The sequence below is a fragment of the Phascolarctos cinereus genome, unplaced genomic scaffold, assembly GCF_003287225.1.
Source record: "Phascolarctos cinereus isolate Bilbo 61053 unplaced genomic scaffold, phaCin_HiC Scaffold_2;HRSCAF=192, whole genome shotgun sequence".
NCBI lineage: Eukaryota > Metazoa > Chordata > Mammalia > Diprotodontia > Phascolarctidae > Phascolarctos > Phascolarctos cinereus.
Window position 1 is genome coordinate 122,470,063 of NW_027555625.1, and position 17,911 is coordinate 122,487,973.

The 17,911-nt window shown below is 39.3% G+C and overlaps 1 pseudogene; it reads left to right on the forward strand.

The window, feature by feature from the left end:
- Positions 1-1,653: 1,653 nt before the first annotated feature.
- On the forward strand, positions 1,654-14,535 carry LOC110207541 (mitotic checkpoint protein BUB3 pseudogene; annotated as a pseudogene).
- Positions 14,536-17,911: the final 3,376 nt, after the last annotated feature.

Sequence of the window (17,911 nt, forward strand, 5' to 3'; positions counted from 1 at the left end):
ATAGGCAGACTCATTAGGCGTCAAGTTGTAGAATGTCAATGGATCAGTACAGTTCCACATTGTAATGGGTTCAAGAGTCATTGTAGAAAGGCCACTGCTTCTTTCATTGCTGGAAGTTATGTTAAGACCAAGTAGGTTTCTAAATGCTCCCTTTAATAAGGGGGCATTGCCACTAGGATTCTGTGTAGGTTTAGTCATGGATTTAATGGGCTTATCTGTAGAAGGCAGTTTGCCAAAAGGAAGAAACTTGGTACCTGTTATGCACTCCCTACCCTTTTCTCGGAAAACCTTTCACTTCTACTACAGGTAGGTTTTAATAGTGTTAGTGACTGTGCTTCCCTCAATAAGGGAGGAAGACTTTCCAGGATAACAAACAAGAGATCCATTCCTCTGCTTCCAGCATGTCAGGTTAAGATTACAAGTAAGGCTTCTATTTTGCCTAGCCTTGCAGTTAGTACGATAGACACCTGAACAGAGGCAGAGGCATTGTAGCCACAATTAGCATCAAACTGTATAATAAGAGAGGCCAGTTATCTTACCCACATCATAATAGCAATCAGTAGAAATGTTGGGATTACTAGATAGCAAACAGTTTCCAGTTGTTTCCTTAACCAGTCTGGAGAAGATGAAGAAATATGTTAGATATGGTAGACAAAAGAAATCGTCAGTCTCTTTGCTCTAAGAGCAAATAACAAAGCATTTGGAATAACGGCACCAGGGAGCAACATTAAAAGCATAGCCAAAGTATAATAGGACCTTTATCCATCTAACATTGTGATCCAAAGAAGCCATAGGCTAATGAGTACTATTAGAATGAAAGTCAGCCACACCCATAAAGGCAGAGATGATTCCTTTATGTCTAAAAGAGTCTTATTAAGAAATCCCCCCTTCTAGGAGCAGGTAGGTAGTGCAGTGGATGGAGCACTGTCCCTGGAGTCAGGAGGACTTGAGTTCAAATCCAGTCTTACTTAGACACATAACACTAGCTGTGCCTCACAAAAAGAAAAAAAAAAAAAAAAACTCCCTTTCCACTTAAAGTCACTTTATTTAACAAGTCTTTGATCAGAAAAGGCCTGAGTTTGAACACAAAAGGTCTGAGGGTGGTGACACAACAGCAAAGACTCAACATCATGAGGGCACAGAATGGTTAATGAATTTCCTAATACAAGGTCAGAATCCTTCTTCACTAAAAGGGAAGTGGTTGCAATAGCCAGAGGCAGGATAGAACACCCATAGCTACACTGTCCGATTTAGCTGAATAAAAAGCCATAGGGCATATTGTGTGTCCCAGTGATTGTGTAAGAACATCAGAAGCCACCTCCTTCATTCGGAGTTTATTGTAGTCTGGGAGCCCTAGAGCTAGAGCAGACATCAGTACTTTCTTTGGCTCCATGAGAGCAGTGAGATGCTCAGGCTCCAGATATAGGGGTTTGGGAATTTGTTAGAGCAAGAGGTTTAGTAATTTCATGGAATGATGGGATCCACTGATGGCAAAATCCTGCAACTCCCAAAATGGCAGACACCTACTTTTTTCTCTTAGGAACTAACCACTGTTGAATTGCCTACATGCATTTCTGAGAAATAGAACACTTTCTATTTCTCTGCCTTAAGCTGGCACCACTGTAACTTTGATACAGAGACTATGTGTCCATGATGGTAGAGCTGGAGGAGGAGATGATGACTGTCCCTCTGGCAGATGTCAACAGTAGGTAAGGCTTGTAGGAGGTTATCAATATATTAGAATAAAACTGAGTCTGTGAAGACAATAGAGGCTAAGTCTTGCTGTAAAAATTTGAGAGAATAAAAAGTAGGAGACTCAACAAAACCTTGAGGCAAGTGAGTCCATGTCCACTGCTGATTATTCCAGGTGAATGCAAACAAGTATCTGGATTCAGGGTTTATAAGAATACTAAAAAATGCAGCGCACAGGTCTATAACTATAAAACAGGTAGCATTATAGGGAATAGAAGAAACAATTGTAGCAAGGTTAGGTACCACGGGATGCCTTAGTATAACATATGCATGCAGATCTTGCACAAAACAATAAACAGATTTACCATCACTGGCTGGTTTGGGTTTCTTAACAGGTAGTATGGGTGTATTGCAGGGAGACCAGCATAGGAACAAAATCCCTTATTCTATCAAAACATTAATGAAAGGTACAATGCCTTCAATGGCCTCTCTAGATAGGGAGTATTGAGGTACTGATAGTGACTGCCCCCTTTTTGTGGCAATGGTGACTAGGACTGCTGACTTCGAAAGGTCCACATCTATAGAATAAGTAGCCCACAAGGAACTAGGGATATCATAGGTAATAAGAGGACCATTGTCACAATTATCTTGAGCAGGCAACATAGAAAATAATGAAAGAAGCTCATCATTAGAGAAATCCTTAAGACAGTCAATCAATAATGGAAGTAAGGAAGTTGGGTTATCTGGCCACTGTAAAGTTAAGGTGTTATGTGGAAGGCATGAAATGGTGGAATTGAATTTACACAAGAAATCTCTTCCCAACAGGTAGCCAGTGCATTAGATACCTGTAAGAAGGATTGCAAAACAGACAGGGAGCCAATTGTCACCTCTTGTGGGGATAAAAGGGGAACCTGTCATGGTCCCTCTATTCCCACTATTTTTATGGATTGAATAATGGTGCATTCAGAGCTTGGTTTTTTAATTAAGACAAAATGAGTAGTTCCAGTGTCAATAAGACAAAATATGGGACACTTGCAACTTTCAGAGCAATGCTTGGTTCTCCAGTTAGGGGAGAGGCAGAGTTGAGGATAACAGGGACAAGGACATTGGAAGTTTCCCTGTTGTTCAGACTCTCTCTCTCTCCTTTTGCTTCTGGATCCTTTTTTACCCGTTTGATTTAAGGGCTGTCTGAATCAATTCTCTCTTTGTGGTCATAATTCTGCCTCAGCTACCAATTCAGATTTTACTCCAAGGGTCTAGAAAAGCCAAGCTCTCCCTGGTCTCTCCTTCTCATTCTGCATTCCCCTCCACTGTAATTAAGGGGTGAGAGAGGATTATACGAAGAGAAGGAGAACAGGAGAGGTAGAATGGGGTAAATTATCTCACATAAAACAGACCAAAAAAAAGGCTTTTAACATGGAGGGGGAAACAGGAGAAGGTGAGAGGGAATGAGTGAATCTTATTCTCATTGGACTTGGCTTAAGGAGAGAATAACATACACACTCAATTGGGTATGGAAATCTATCTTACCCTACAGAAAATTGGGGGGGAAGGGGACAAGAGAGCAGGAGGATGATAGAGGGGAGGGCAGATTGGGGGAGGGGGTAATCAGAAGCAGACACGTCTAACGAGGGGCAGGGTCAAAAGAGAGAATAGAATAAATGTTGGGTGTGTGATAGGACGAAGGGAAATATACTTAAGTTTTTCACAACATGACTACTATGGAAGTGTTTTGCATGGGTACACATGTATAACCTGTATCAAGTTGCTTGCCTTCTCAATGAGGGTAGGTGGGGAGGGAAGAAGGGAGAAAATTTGGAACCCAAAGTTTTAAAAACAAATGTTTAAAAAATTTTAAAAATAAAAGATAAGAAAAAAGTTGTTTTATCTCCTTTTGGTAATTGATGATTAAAATTTTCATATATTTGTGGTTCAAAAAAGAAAAAAAAAGTAGTCCTTGATCTTAGGCTATCATTGATTAACAAAGGTTGCATTAATAATCCTTGCATCTTGTTGGTTTAAGAGATGTAATCTAGCAAAACACTTTCCACTCCTACACAAGCTATCATAAAACCATATTTCTTGAAAGGTCTCCTGAAATTTACTAAAGTTATCTTATCACTCTGCCAAAAGTTCCATGTCTCTAAGTAAGATATCCCTAGTCTTTTGTAACTGGGTAAACTGTTACTCAGACTAGGATGCCAACAAGCATCTTGTACTGGCCAAGTTCCGTGACTGTCTGGACCTACAATCTGTCTATTTGTAGTCACATTAACACCTGTTCTTTCACCTGGGCATAACAGAATCTCCACAAGGTCAGTCACATCTCCCCAGGTGAAATTACTGACGTGAAAGTTGGCTTTAAATTGATGAATAACTGCAATAGGATTTTCACCAAACCTACATGTAATTTTCCTTTAATTAGAGAGGTCTGATGGCCTAAAAGGATGATGTTCTTTAAGATACACAAAATCTCCTCCTGCTCTGCTTGATGCATTTTATCTACAAGATGAAAGATACCAGCAGACTTCTCTGTTTCCTGAATTTTCCTTAAGAGAGGGGGTGTTTCAAAGGAAGGTACATAAGCAGGAAGGACAGAGGAAGAAGGAGGGGGAGAAAGGTCTGGTAAAGCTGGATAGATAGATGAGGCCTGACTTCTATCTGGCAGCACCTCCCAGCAATATCAATAACTCATTTGTTCTAAGCTAGTCTTGGAAGATTGCAGAATAAAATTCTGCAACTTTTTAAGAGTAGAGTAGTCAAATGTTCCATACTTTGGCCAAAACAATTTCCCTGAGGTCTTTGTATTCTCAAACCAAATTTTACACAATGTAACAGTCTTTGGTCATCCTCTGATAGACAGGGAATCCACACTTTTCTCAGACTGCCAAAAACTTGCCCAATGGATAATCTATAGGAATGCTTATGCCTGACCCTGTGTCTCCTGGGCATCGCAAACTAGGAGCTTCCCACTAATGGGGAGGTTCCCTCTTTCCAAAAAAAAAAAAAAGCTCTTCTCTAAAAGGTTCTTTTCTTCCCCATTAAAGTGGATGTTCCCTACTCTGTGGGTCCTTTCATCTAACTAACACTCAAATATTCAGAGATTTGTTTTTATTAAGTTCTCTAATTCCTTCAACTTTAACTTCAAGATTTAACCTCTAGGGTCCCAGGATCAGTCCACTAAGGCCCCAATACCTTCCTTTGTATCTCCAGTGCTTGGCACATAGTAGACTGGAACAAACAAAAAAGTGCATTGACCCGCCATTTACAGGCATACCCATTGTATTCCATTTCATACATACTGCATTTTTTTTAAACAAACTGAAGATTTGTGGCAACCCTGCATTGAGAAAGTCTCTTAGAGCCATTTTTCCAACAGCATATGCTCACATCATGTCGCTGTGTCACATTTTGGTAATTCTCACAATATTTTAAACTTTTTCATTATTATATCCATTATGGTGATCTTTGATCAGTGATCTTTGATGTTACTACTGAAATTGTTTTGGGGCGCCATGAACCACGCCCATATAAGATGACAAACTTAATTGATAAATGTTGTATGTGTTCTGACTGCTCCACCAACTGGCCATTCCTCTCTCTCTCTCTCTCTCTCTCTCTCTCTCTCTCTCTCTCTCTCTCTCTCTCTCTCTCTTTCTCCCAGCCTCCCTATTCCTTGAGACACAATACTGAAGAATGTGTTTGAGAGGATTGACTCCAATTTTGAAAAAAGTTTTACTGCAGGTAAAATGCTATCAAACAGCATCACATGCCACAGAGGAATCTTTCATGAAAGGGTCAATCCATGCAGCAAACTTCATTGTTGTCTTATTTTAAGAAATTGCCACAGCTATCCCAACTTTCAATAACCACCACCTAATCAGTTAGCAGCCATCAACATCGAGGCAAGACCCTCCACCAGCAAAAGGATTATGACTGAAGGTTCAGATGATAGCATTTTTATCAATAAAGATTTTTAAATTAAAGTCTATGCATTTTTAAAGACATAATACTATTGCACACTTAATAGACCACAGTATAGTATAAACATAACTTTTATATGCACTAGGAAAGCAAAAAATTTGTATGACTTCATCATGATATTTGCTTTCTTGCAGTGGTCTGGAATCAAACCTATGGTATGTCCAAGGTATGCCTATATTAATTTAATCACAGTTTTCAGAGCAAGAGGGAGAGGGATTATGTTTGTTTGGAAAATGTTTGGAGAATGGCTGAAGTAAAGATAAGGAGCTATGTTCCTAGGGACCAGGGTCCAAGTTTTACAGAACAAATCCTTTTATTAAAGGGATTCGATTTGTGAAGTTTGGATTCAATCAAAGGGCCACACTTGAGGACCTAGAGGGCCACATCAGCATATGTGTTACCAGAAGTGCCTCAATCGCCGGACCCACCAGAAGGGGCCAGGTCACAGATTCACTTCTGTGCATGCTCCATGGAGTGGCCCCCACAGACCTCACTTCTGCAAATCCACAAATCATCCCAATTATTTCCGTTACTCTTACACTTGCTTTTCTAAGACATCTGGCAGTCTTGCTAGTGGGATCTAGCTGAGCAATGACCAGTGATAATTTGTGATCACACACCTTCTCTTCTAAGGCCTAAATCTTACTTTTAAGCTTCAGAGAGGCAGAGGCTGCTTGCAATAAAACAGAGGAACAGACATTTCCTAATTGATAAGTCATTCAGACAGTTATTTTTCAGTCACCCACCTCTTTATGACCCCATTTGGGGTTTTCTTGGCAAAGATAAGGAATGAGGAAACTGAGACAAACAGAGTTAAGTGACTTGCCCAGGGTCACACAAATGTTTGAGGTCACATTAGAGCTCTGTTCTTCCTGACTCTAGGCCCAGCATATCCACTGCTCCACCTAGCTGCCCCAATCAGTTAGTCAAGGATGTAAATAGTTCTCAAAAGAACATTAACAGCCACATTAGAGACTAGTCCAAATCACTAATGATAAGAGATATACAAATGAAAATATCTTTGAGGTTTCATTTCACACCCAACAAATTGGCAAAGATAATAAAAGATGGGAACAGTCAAAAAAGGCTTGGAAAGACAGGCATGCTAAATATACTGTTGATGTGAATTGGCTTACCCATTCTGGAAAGCATTTTATTTTTTAAAAAAATGACTGAGATACTCATCTATCCTTTATTTATTTTTAGGCATTTGGGGTTAAGTGACTTGCCTAGGGCCACACAGCTAGTAAATGTCAAGTGTTTGGTCTGAGGCCAGATTTGAACTCAGTGCTATCCTGACTTCAGGGCTGGTGCTCCACCCACTGCACCACCTACCTGCCCCTCATTTATCCTTTAACTCAGAGCTACCACTGCTAGGCATACTCCGCAAGAGGTCAAAGATAGAAAAAAAGATTTCATACAGACCAAAATATTTCTATCCTCTCTCTCTATTGTAGCAAAGAACTGGAAACAAAATAAATTCCCATTGATTGTGGAATGGCTAAACAAACTGTGGCACATGAATGTAATGGACTGTTACAGTACCCTAAGAAACAAGGAAGACCATGAAGACTAAAAGGGCAGAATGAGAAAACATATGAACTGATACAAAATGAAGTATGCAGAACCAGGAAAACAATCAATATAATGACTACAATGTAAATTGAAACAACAAAACTGAATAGTTTAATTATAATGAATAAATGGATGAAAAGCATTTATTAAGCATTATTATGTGCCTACTGTGCAAAGCACTGGGAAAAAAAAAGTGAACACAATCTCTTTTCACAAAGAGTTTATATTCTAATGAGGTAGGAAATATACAATAGGAAAAGTAGTGAGTAGGGAGGGGTATTTTAATTTTTGAAAGTTACAGAGATGGTGGGTAGCCTAGATTGGTAGTTTTGAAGTCACCAAAAATGACTTTAAAATGTTGGACAACTTTCTGGTATTCTTTCATCTGTGGATAACAGCTTTTAATTCACCTTTTAAAATCCTCTAAGCAGAACTGGAAAAGCTGCTGAAGTTACAGATGTAGCACTCAGCAGAGAAGACAGCTCAGGAGTAAAGGGAAGTGTGGTTAGAGCAGTTGGCCAGGGAAGAAGAGTAATTAGAATGGACCTTATCCTCTGGAGAGGTGAAGGCCTATGGGTGTCGATGCTGCAGATACTATTGCAATCAGTTAATGTTTTGTTTAATTTTGCTGAACTTTTTTTTCCTATTTTTTAATTCTTCCTTATAAGTTTAACTCCCTAGGTGTAGGGTTTGGGGAAGGACACGTTGGAAAAAGAAGATGATGTAAAACAAAATATATTAATACAAAAATGTTGAAATGTCTGTTTTGCTAGAGCTCCTAATTTTTCAAGTGAGGAGGGAACTTTCTAACATAAAAGAGTAACAATCTGGACAGACATTGAGCACCCACTTCCGTGGCTCCTCAAAACAACCATTAGTACTCCCCTTCTTTTTATCCCATATATTGGCAGAAAGTTCCTGGAAATGTGTAACTGTACCTCTTGCATGCAGCTGCCGTAGGGCTCACCTTATGTTGGTTTTAGGACCAGTAAACCAGTTTGGGCCTCCTGATTGGTTGTAACAACGCTACTTTCCCCAAGCCTCTCCCAACCATGTGGTAGTTTCAGCTTTAGCAGTGAATCTATGACATACTCTGGAGCTAAGCAAAGCAGGCAACAGATTCTTGCTAAAGAAATTGTCCAACCTCCTAAGTGCCCCCTTATTTATGGCTCAGTAACAGAAATGATGGATTTCCCCTCCATGACTGTCCTCTAGACAGAACTCATGGCAGACCTATTTAGACTCCATTAGAAAAGTTGGCAGTTGTGAGCAGAACCAGAAGAACATTGTACACAGTAACAGCCACGCTGCACGGGGCAGCTAGGTGGCACAGTGGATAGAGTACCGGCTCTGAAGTCAGGAGGACCTGAGTACAAATCTGGCCTCAGACCAAGCAGTTGACACTTACTAGCTGTGTGACCCTGGGCAAGTCACTTAACCCCAACTGCCTTAAAAAAAAAAAGCAGCCATGTTGTGCGATGACTTTCTTTTATAGATTTAGCTCTTCTCAGCAATGCAAGAATCTGAGACATCTCCAAAAGTCTCATGATGGAAAATACTATCCTCATCCAGAGAAAGAACTATGGAGTTTGAATGCAGATCAAAGCATATGATTTGCTCTTTTTTTTCTTCTGTTTTGTTTTGTTTCGTTTCTTCTTTCTTGTGGTCTCCTATTGGTTCTAATTCTTCTTTACAACATGACTGATGTGAAAATGTTTAATATGAATTTCTAAGTAGAGCTTATATCAGACTGCACGCCGTCCTGGGGAGGGAGAAGGAGAAAATTTAAAACTCAAAAGCATATGGGAATGATTGTTGAAAACTAAAAATGATTAAATTAATTAAAATTCTTAAAAAAAAGAAAGGTTGGCAGTCTTGGATCCAACCCTTGCATTCCAGATACATTTGGGCTTTTGGGCTTCACCAGGTTTTGGGTACAGCTACCAGATGCCCTCAGTGTTCCCCTTTATTCTCTAAACACTGAGAATCATTTCTCAGAGAACTATACCTGCTCATGCCTACCCCTTTGAAAAAACAAGAAGTAACAAGCTTTGTAAAAGAAATTGTACGGTCAAAACAGCAACTGAAAATCAAGAAAACTGGCTTGCCTTTCATGGGGGCAATGGGGACAGGGAAATTAAGTAACCATAAAGTGATCTTGCCAGAAATACCAAATGTCCTAGAATTGGAAAAGTGGCCAGGAAGAAAGAGGGGATAATCAAAGGAGTAAGCTGATAAAGGAACCTTGAGGGAATGAGATCAAGGGGTTTGGCATTTGCCAGGAGATGAGCCACATCATCCTCTGTAAATAAGGAGATAATGAAAAGAAGGTGTTACGAAATGTAGAATTCAGGAGGAGACTCAGGACAACACAGAAGGCCTCAATTTTTACAGTGATATATGAGCCTAGTTCCTCTGGTGGAGGGGAAGGGGGAGGGGTGGCTCTGTGGGAACAGAAAGCTTGGGACAGAAGCTGTGGGGATTGAGATAGAAAATCAGCCAGGGGAGGAGGGGAAAAGATTTCTGGACAGTGATGAGGGCTCTGTTGAAACTGGATACTCTAAATTTGTAGTGGACTCAGTCAGCAAAGTTATATTACTTCCTCTACGATGTTCAATATCACAGAACAACAATGGGGAAAGCAGACGGTGAGAACAATCCAGGACTTGGATTTGGAAAGGAATCGATAACAATAAGACAATGAGTCAAGAGACTAAAGGGCAGAGGACAGTATATAGTCAAACTGGTTATGAAAAAGACCTCCTCCCTATTCAACAAGACCTGCTGAAGAAGTCAATGAAGATAGAAAAAGAAAAGAAGCATTGACATGAAATATCTCGGTCAGTTTGCATGAATTCAAGCCAAGAATAGACTGAAGAAGAGACTACAAAATAGTAGCTTTGAGGAGGACAAAGGGTTGCTAGGTCTTCTTTTTGGGGACTTTTGACTCCTGGAAAAAAAAGTCAGATATCTAGAATATATAGGGAGCTTATACATATATGTAACATTAAGAGCCATTCATCAACTGGTCCAGCCACTCTGGAGAACAACTTAGCACTATGCCAAAAGGGCTGTAAAACTGTACATATCTTTTCACCCAACAATAACATACCTAAATCTGAATCCCAAAGAGATCAAAGAAAAGGAAAAGTATATGTGTGTGTGTATATATAAATATATATTATATATATATTCACATATACATACACACACACACATATATATATAATACACATATATCTATGTATATATATATATATATACACAAACCATACACACATATTCCACTGTGGGCTGCCTTCCATTAAGGGAAATGGAGGCTGTATCCTGTTCTCCTTCTCCCCTTGTGAATAGTAGTAAAGTACTGTTAACTGTGATCCCTGTGTGGCTCTGTGGCTTGTCATTTGAATTCTCCTGTACTACACCATTAATGTAGTCCCCTTTGGAGGTTTAATTCCAATGATGCTGCCAGGACTTGGAATGTTTTTGGAGTTCCTTTTTTTTTTTTTGCAATTACCTTCAAAGTCAGTTTGTGATCATAATAAAAATGGGATAAAATAAAATAAAACCTACAAGCAGAAAGAGCACTGGATTTATTGTCCCAGGTTTGGGGATCAAATTTCTGTTTTGCTAGCGATGCTTCTTAAGATAAGTCAGACCCAGTTCTGGCCTCAATTTCCTCATTTGTAAAATAGGACGGTTAGGATAGATGATATCTAAGGTCCTTTCTAGTGCTTAATCTCTGGATGCTATCTCATGGTTACAGCTAATAGTTTTTGATCAAGAAAACCAACCTTGATTGTCTATTGTATTCCAAATAACTTCTAACAGTTTCTAAAATTCAAATCTCTTGTGAAAGGATTATTATTTATCCCATTAAGCAATTTCAAAATGTAACCTCCTCTTACCTTATCTGTCTCTTCCCTGGTTGTGTTGTGGAGCTTCATGGCTCTGGTTGGTGAACTGAATGGAATTGAACTTTAGAGTGGAAATAGGAAGCTAGGAGAATTTTATCTAGGGGCCAAGCTAGTTGTTGGAAGGAAATTGGCACGTAACAGCAGTTTTGCTCCTTGTGAGGGCTGGTTGTTAGGTTCACCCATCCTTCTCTAAGATGGCTGTCTGGTCAAAGCCAGAAGTGGTCAGAGGTCTCTGCCAACAACTAATCACCACTGAAGAGTTCCAGTTCACAATGGGTCCCTGAGGTCCACTGCACAAGCTCAGCCAAGACTCTAGGACTCCAGAGATTTTGTGACTCTAAAGATGAGTCCTAATAAAAGTTTGAGCAGTGCATAAAGTAGATATGCCCTTTTCTTCTAACAGGGAAATGAAACATACTCAAATTGTGCCTGGGGAATGTTAGCGGAGAAGAATATGGGAGATGTGCAGGTAAGCAGCTTCTTGTCCGATATCTGATCATATATTGTTCATTGCTTTTATTGTTCCTATGTTAAGAATAAATACTCTTTACAGTACCCAAGCATGCAATCTGCTTCTTTGTAGAGCCAAGGTCATTGGAAAAATAGCCTGTTCAAGAAGAAGTCTGGATTTGGCCACTAGGATGGAGATGCAGATGATATGACTGGAAAAATACATAAATCCATAATAAGAAGCTGGTGCTGCCTGGAGTAGACAGAGAATTTGTGGAAGATTTTATTTTTATAAAGACAGGTTGAACAATGGATCTCCTTTGGTTTCAGACATACGGTGACCTTTGCCTGTACCAGGTCAGCAGAAATCCTCTGATTTATTTGCCTTTTGTTATTTAATACCTACGCAGTTGATGCTGAACCTTTAGGTGGCACCTGCTGGGCAAGATCCAAATGCACAACATATCTGATTTCCAAACAAAGAGATCAAATTTTGAAACTGATTTTTTTTTTTAAGTTTGAGGACTGCCCTGGGATAGACAGGTCAAAGAGGCCTTGTTTACCCAGATCAAACTCATGATGTCAGGAGTTCTTCATTGCAGCTAGCTTGCCTGTTCTTGGAAATATAAGGTTCCCCCCTCTTCCATACATAATTAGCTTTTCTATGACTAATTCTCATTACCCTGGTGTTTTCCATGTCCCCTGAACTTGGACCCTCCATGGTCAATACTGCCCCACTGAAACAATCAGAGATAATGGAGAGGAAGGTCATTGACTCTGAAAAGCCAGGAAAGTCCAGTTTTTACTCACCACTTTTGCCCAGAGGGTTCGAATATAAATCACCAGAATGAATCTGAGACTCCTCACAAATGGATCTATTTTTCTTGTTTTGTTTTTGGTTTGTTTTCTGCTTTGTTTGTCATAGTCATGTGGGTGACTAAAACCTTTTGGTTAAAAAAAAAGTAGCATACATTGTATTTCTTCTTAAGGGACCTCATTCTTCTAACATGTAGAGTAAGGATAATAGCATCTATGATGTTTTATTTGTGGGGTTATTGTAAGATAATACATATAAACCATTTTGCATATTTTAAAGTGCAAAGAACAGAAGTCTGTACAACACAATGTTTGTCAATCTGACTAAGGCTTCTGATACTATCAGTTGTGAGGGCTTGTGGAAAAACATGGAAAAATTTGGGTGCCTAGAAAAGTTCATCAGTATTGTATGTCAGTTTTATGACAGCATGCTTGCCTGGGTTCTGGATAATGGACAGTGCTCTCAAGCTTTCCCAGTCACCAATGGAGTTAAGCAAGTATGTGTGCTTGGTCTCTTGCTTTTTAAAAACCATGATGTTTTCTTTCTTTTTTTTTTTCCTTTTTAGGCAATTGGGGTTAAGTGACTTTCCCAGGGTTACACAGCTAGTAAGTGTCAAGAGTTTGGTCTAAGGCTGGATTTGAACTCAGGTACTCCTGACTTCAGAGCTAGTGCTCTATCTTCTGCACCACCTAGCTGCCCATGATGTTTTCAACAATGTTGTCAAACACCTTCAACAAGGATGGAAAGGGCATCAAGGTCAGCTACCTCACTGATGGTAAATTATTTAACTTGAAAAGACTACAAGTCAAGACTAAAGTGGAGGGAAAGTTGGTGCATGATTTTTTTATTTGCAGATGATCAATGCAGTCTCTTATACCAAGATGCGACGAAGTGTGGCTTGATTCTCTGCTGTTTGTGCTAAGTTTGGCCTAACAGGTAACAACAAGAAACCACAGGTTCCCCACCAGCCAGCACCACACCATTCATCTGTGGAGCCATCATTACAGCAAATGGAGAAATTTTGAATGTTGTGGATAAGTTCACTTAGCTTGGCATTATACTTTCCAGGGACGTATACATAGATGATGAGGTTGATACATACATTGCCAGAGCTCGGTCAGTGTGGGAAACTACAAAAAAAAAGTGTTGGAGAGAAGAGTAAATTTTAGACTGCCTACCAACTGCAGGTCTACAGAGCCATTGTACTGACCTCATTGTTGTATGCCTATGAGACCTGGACAGTATTCCAGCGCCATGCCAGGAAACTGAACCACTTCCATTTGAATTGTCTTGGGAAGATTTTGAAGATCACCTGGCAAGTTAAAGTACCAGACACTGAAATACTTTCTGGAGCTAAACTGCCAAGCATTCAAACTCTACTGCAGAGAGCATACTGATCAAGAAAACCTTTTTGGAACCCATGAGGTACCTATTAGATATGTTGAATATTTCCAGAAGTGAATGTTATGGTTAGCAGAAGTTGAGATCAAACACTTAAACTCCTTGTAATGCAGGAACCTTTTCTCAGCTGAAAAAGGTTTACATATTCTGTGTGTCTGGAGACAGATAAATTGTGGGAAGAGCTGGTCGGAGGGTATTGGTATGGGAGTTGAGGAATATGGGCTATGTGCAGTAGAGAAGAGAGTCTAGCCTAAAATACCAAACTCATGGCATATGAGCATTTCCAAACAATCATGGTTATGTGTTAAGCTCTATTGAAGGCCAAGGGGCAGTTAAATTTTGGACCCAAGTCCTGAAGTACAGAAGAAATATACATTCAAATGTCACAGCCTAAAACAAAATAATATTAAGCAGATTTATCCTGTCAATGCTATTTCCTTTTACAACATTCACAACACATTTGCTACAGGTAGATCTGATGGATTTGTTAATATTTGGGATCCATTCAACAAGAATTGCTATCCCACTAGCATAACATCATTTGCCTTCAGTAATGATGGGACCACACTTGCAATAGCATCATCATATATGTATGAAATGGATGACACTGAACATTCCGAAGATGGTATCTTCATTCATCAAATGACAGGTATAGAAACAAAACCCAAGGAAACTGAACCTCAGAAAGGTTTGGAGTGACTTGCCCAAAGCCCCAGAAGGAAGAAAAGAAGTCACATTTGGCCACAAGGATGATAGCTCAGGTCTGGCTTCATGTTCCTTATTTCTCTTGTTTACCTAACTTGAAACTTTCTAACAATATGTCTGTTACCAACACTACTTACAGTATTACTATAAAAAATTATTATTCAACCAAAAAATGTGTCGTTCGAACGCCAAACATGTGTATGCCTAAAAAACTATCTTACAAAGAATTTACACAGGACAAGTGTTCACATGGAAGTCAGAAGAAGTGATACAAGGACACTCTTAAGGTCTCTCTGAAGAACTCTGGAATTGATTGCATGTCATGGGAGGTACAGGCAAAGGACTGCCCAGCATCAAAAAAATCACCATCTTCTATGAGGAGAGCAAAATTGAAGTAGCTCAAAAGACACATGAGATATACAAATGTAGAGACATCTACACTCCAAGTGTTCATGTGAGCTATTTGTGCCTGACCTATGGTAGAACCTTTCAAGGTCATATTGATCTGATCAGTTACAGCAGAACATATTATATATACTTTGACTCCAAAATAGTGGTCCTCTTTGAGAATGAAGAGCCACAACTATAATTTCCACTTTAAAGTGCTATTTATATGCCAGCTATTATTATTCCCTCACTAGCAATGTAAACCTTTTGAGCAAAGGGATCATTCTGTTTTTGTATCCCCAGGGTAAGAACAGTTCCTGGCCCATTTGCTTTTTGGTTCAAACCTGTTACTTCATCAGCTTAGGGAACTCTTGGTGTAGAAACTCCCTCCATTGAAACAGATAAGCACCTGATTTGTAACTTGTGGTCTTAGAAAGTGGCTTGGATATAAAATTTTAAAAGTTTTTGTACAAATAAAACCAATGCAACCAAAATGAGAAGTAAAGCAGAAAACTGGGGAAAAAATTTTTACAATAAGTATCTCTGATAAAGGCCTCATTTCTCAAATATATAGAGAACTAAGTCAAATTTATACGAATACATTCCCCAATTGATAAATGGTCAAAGGATACGAACAGGCAGTTTTCAGACAAAGATCTGATTAGAAATCAAAACTATAGACAGACTCTAAATCATTATTGATTAGAGAAATGCAAATTAAAACAATTCTCAGGTACCACCTCACACCCATCAGATTGGCTATTATAACAGAAAAAAATGATAATTTGGAGTGAATGTGGGAAAACTGGGACACTAATGCATCGTTGGTAGAGTTATGAACTGAACCAACTATTCTGGAGAGCAGTTTGGAATTATGCCCAGAGAGCTATAAAACTTTGCCCACCCTCTAATCCAGCAATACCACTATCTGGATCCCAAAGAGATTTTTAAAAAGGGGAGAAAGTTCCTATTTGTACAAAAATATTTATAACAGCTCTTTTTGTGGTGACTAAGAATTGGAAGTTAAGGGGATGCCCATCAATTGGGGAATGGCTGAACAAGTTGTAATATATGATTGCAATGGAATATTATTGTGCTATAAGAAATGATGAACAGTATGATTTTAGAAAAACCTGGAAAAGCTTAAAGGAACTGATACAGAGTGAAGTGAATACAACTAAGAGAACATCACACACAGTAACAGTGATATTGTACCTTGAGCAATGGTGAATGATTTAGCTCTTCTCAGCTATATGATGATCCAAGACAATCCCAAAGGGCTAATGATGAAAAATGCTGTTTCCAGAGAAAGAACTGCCGGTATCTGAATTCGAAACATACTCTTCCTTCATTCCTTTGTTCTTCCCTCCTCTCTTTCTTTCTTCTTTCCTCCTTCCTTCCTTCTTTCTGAGTTTTCTTCCACAAAATGACTAACATGGAAATGTTTTACACGAATACATAGGTATAATCTCTATTGGGTTGCTTAACACGTCGGGGGGGGCGGAGAGAGGAATATAATTTGGAACTCAAAACTTTATTAAAAATGAATTTTAAAAATTGTTTTTACATATAATTGGGGGGAAATCATTTTTAAAAATTGAAAAAAGACAGTGTCCTGGAGTAGTGAGTCAAATGATCACTCAGTTGGTAAATGTCAGAAATAGGACTTGAACACAGATCTTACTCTAATAACATTAAAATGCCATCAAAATAATAGTGCTGCTAAATAGACATTTTATATTTAACACCAGCTCTGCATTGTGCAAATAATTATTTCCAGGTCCATCTTTTCTGGCAAGCCAGGCTGTGGTCATCTCCCAGAACTACTGTAAGTGGATATAGAAACAGCAACTCCTACAGAGGAGCCAGCATTGACTAAGGACCTAGCATCTTTCTACCTCTCAAACTCAGCTTTCTTCCAAGTCTGGGCATTTCCATCTTGAGATTGCTCTTCTGTTCCCTAGGATTAGGCAAAAAAAAAAAACACCCATAAAGCAGAAGAGGCAACTAGAACTTTGAGATCTAGTCTCAGGCTTGCTAAGGTAGATTTAGCTGCCTTGTGCTCATTACTACCATGAAGCCTAAGTGGCATTAATAGATATCAGGCCTTTCCCCATGCCTTCAGGGAGTTACTTGTCACCAGTCCTGAACAGCTGAAGTAATAACAGTATAAGTAAAAACTATCTTTCCTTTTTTAACTGACAAAGCTCCCTTTTCACCTTCCCCTCAACAGAGAAGGACTAAGGGACCACCCACAATTTCCTTCATTTTCTCAAGTGCCAATCCATTCAGTGTTGAGCTACATAAGTTGTTGGAGGAGCTTTGGGGAATGTTCCATGGGGCAACTCCTCTACAGGAGTTCATTCCCACATATGTTTCAAGGGGTATAACTCCAGCTATATTTGTCAAAAGTAACTCTCACTCATCACCTTATAGTCACATTTTATACTGTCATATTATGTAAGAAACATAATGATTAACCAGGACATTTCCAGATTTTTGCTGGTGCATGAAGAGCATTGAAAGTCACAATTCTGAAGCAGATTCTTCCTGGACATACTCTTTTCCCCCCAACTCCATCACTCTTCCTCAATTCCCTGCTGCTGTTGGGTACTGTTATCCTTCTAGTCACCCAGGTTCACAACCTTCTCCAATCTTTCTTCTCCTTCATCTCCCATTTCTAATCAGTTGCCAAGTCTTGTTTCTTTGTAACTCCACAATATCTCTCATGGTTGTCCCTTTTCTCAATTCACTAGTTCAGACCTTTGGCAACTTTCACTTGGACCAATGCAGTAGCCTTCAAAGTGGTCTCCCTGCTGGAAGTATCTTCTTTCTGCAATCTATCCCCCAAACAAGTGTCAAATTGGTATCACTAATCAATTAATCAACAAACATTTGATAAGCTGTGTCAAGTGTGCTAGGTGCCCACGATACAGAGAGAAAAATGAAATATACTCCTCCCTTGAGGAGCATGTAATCTAGG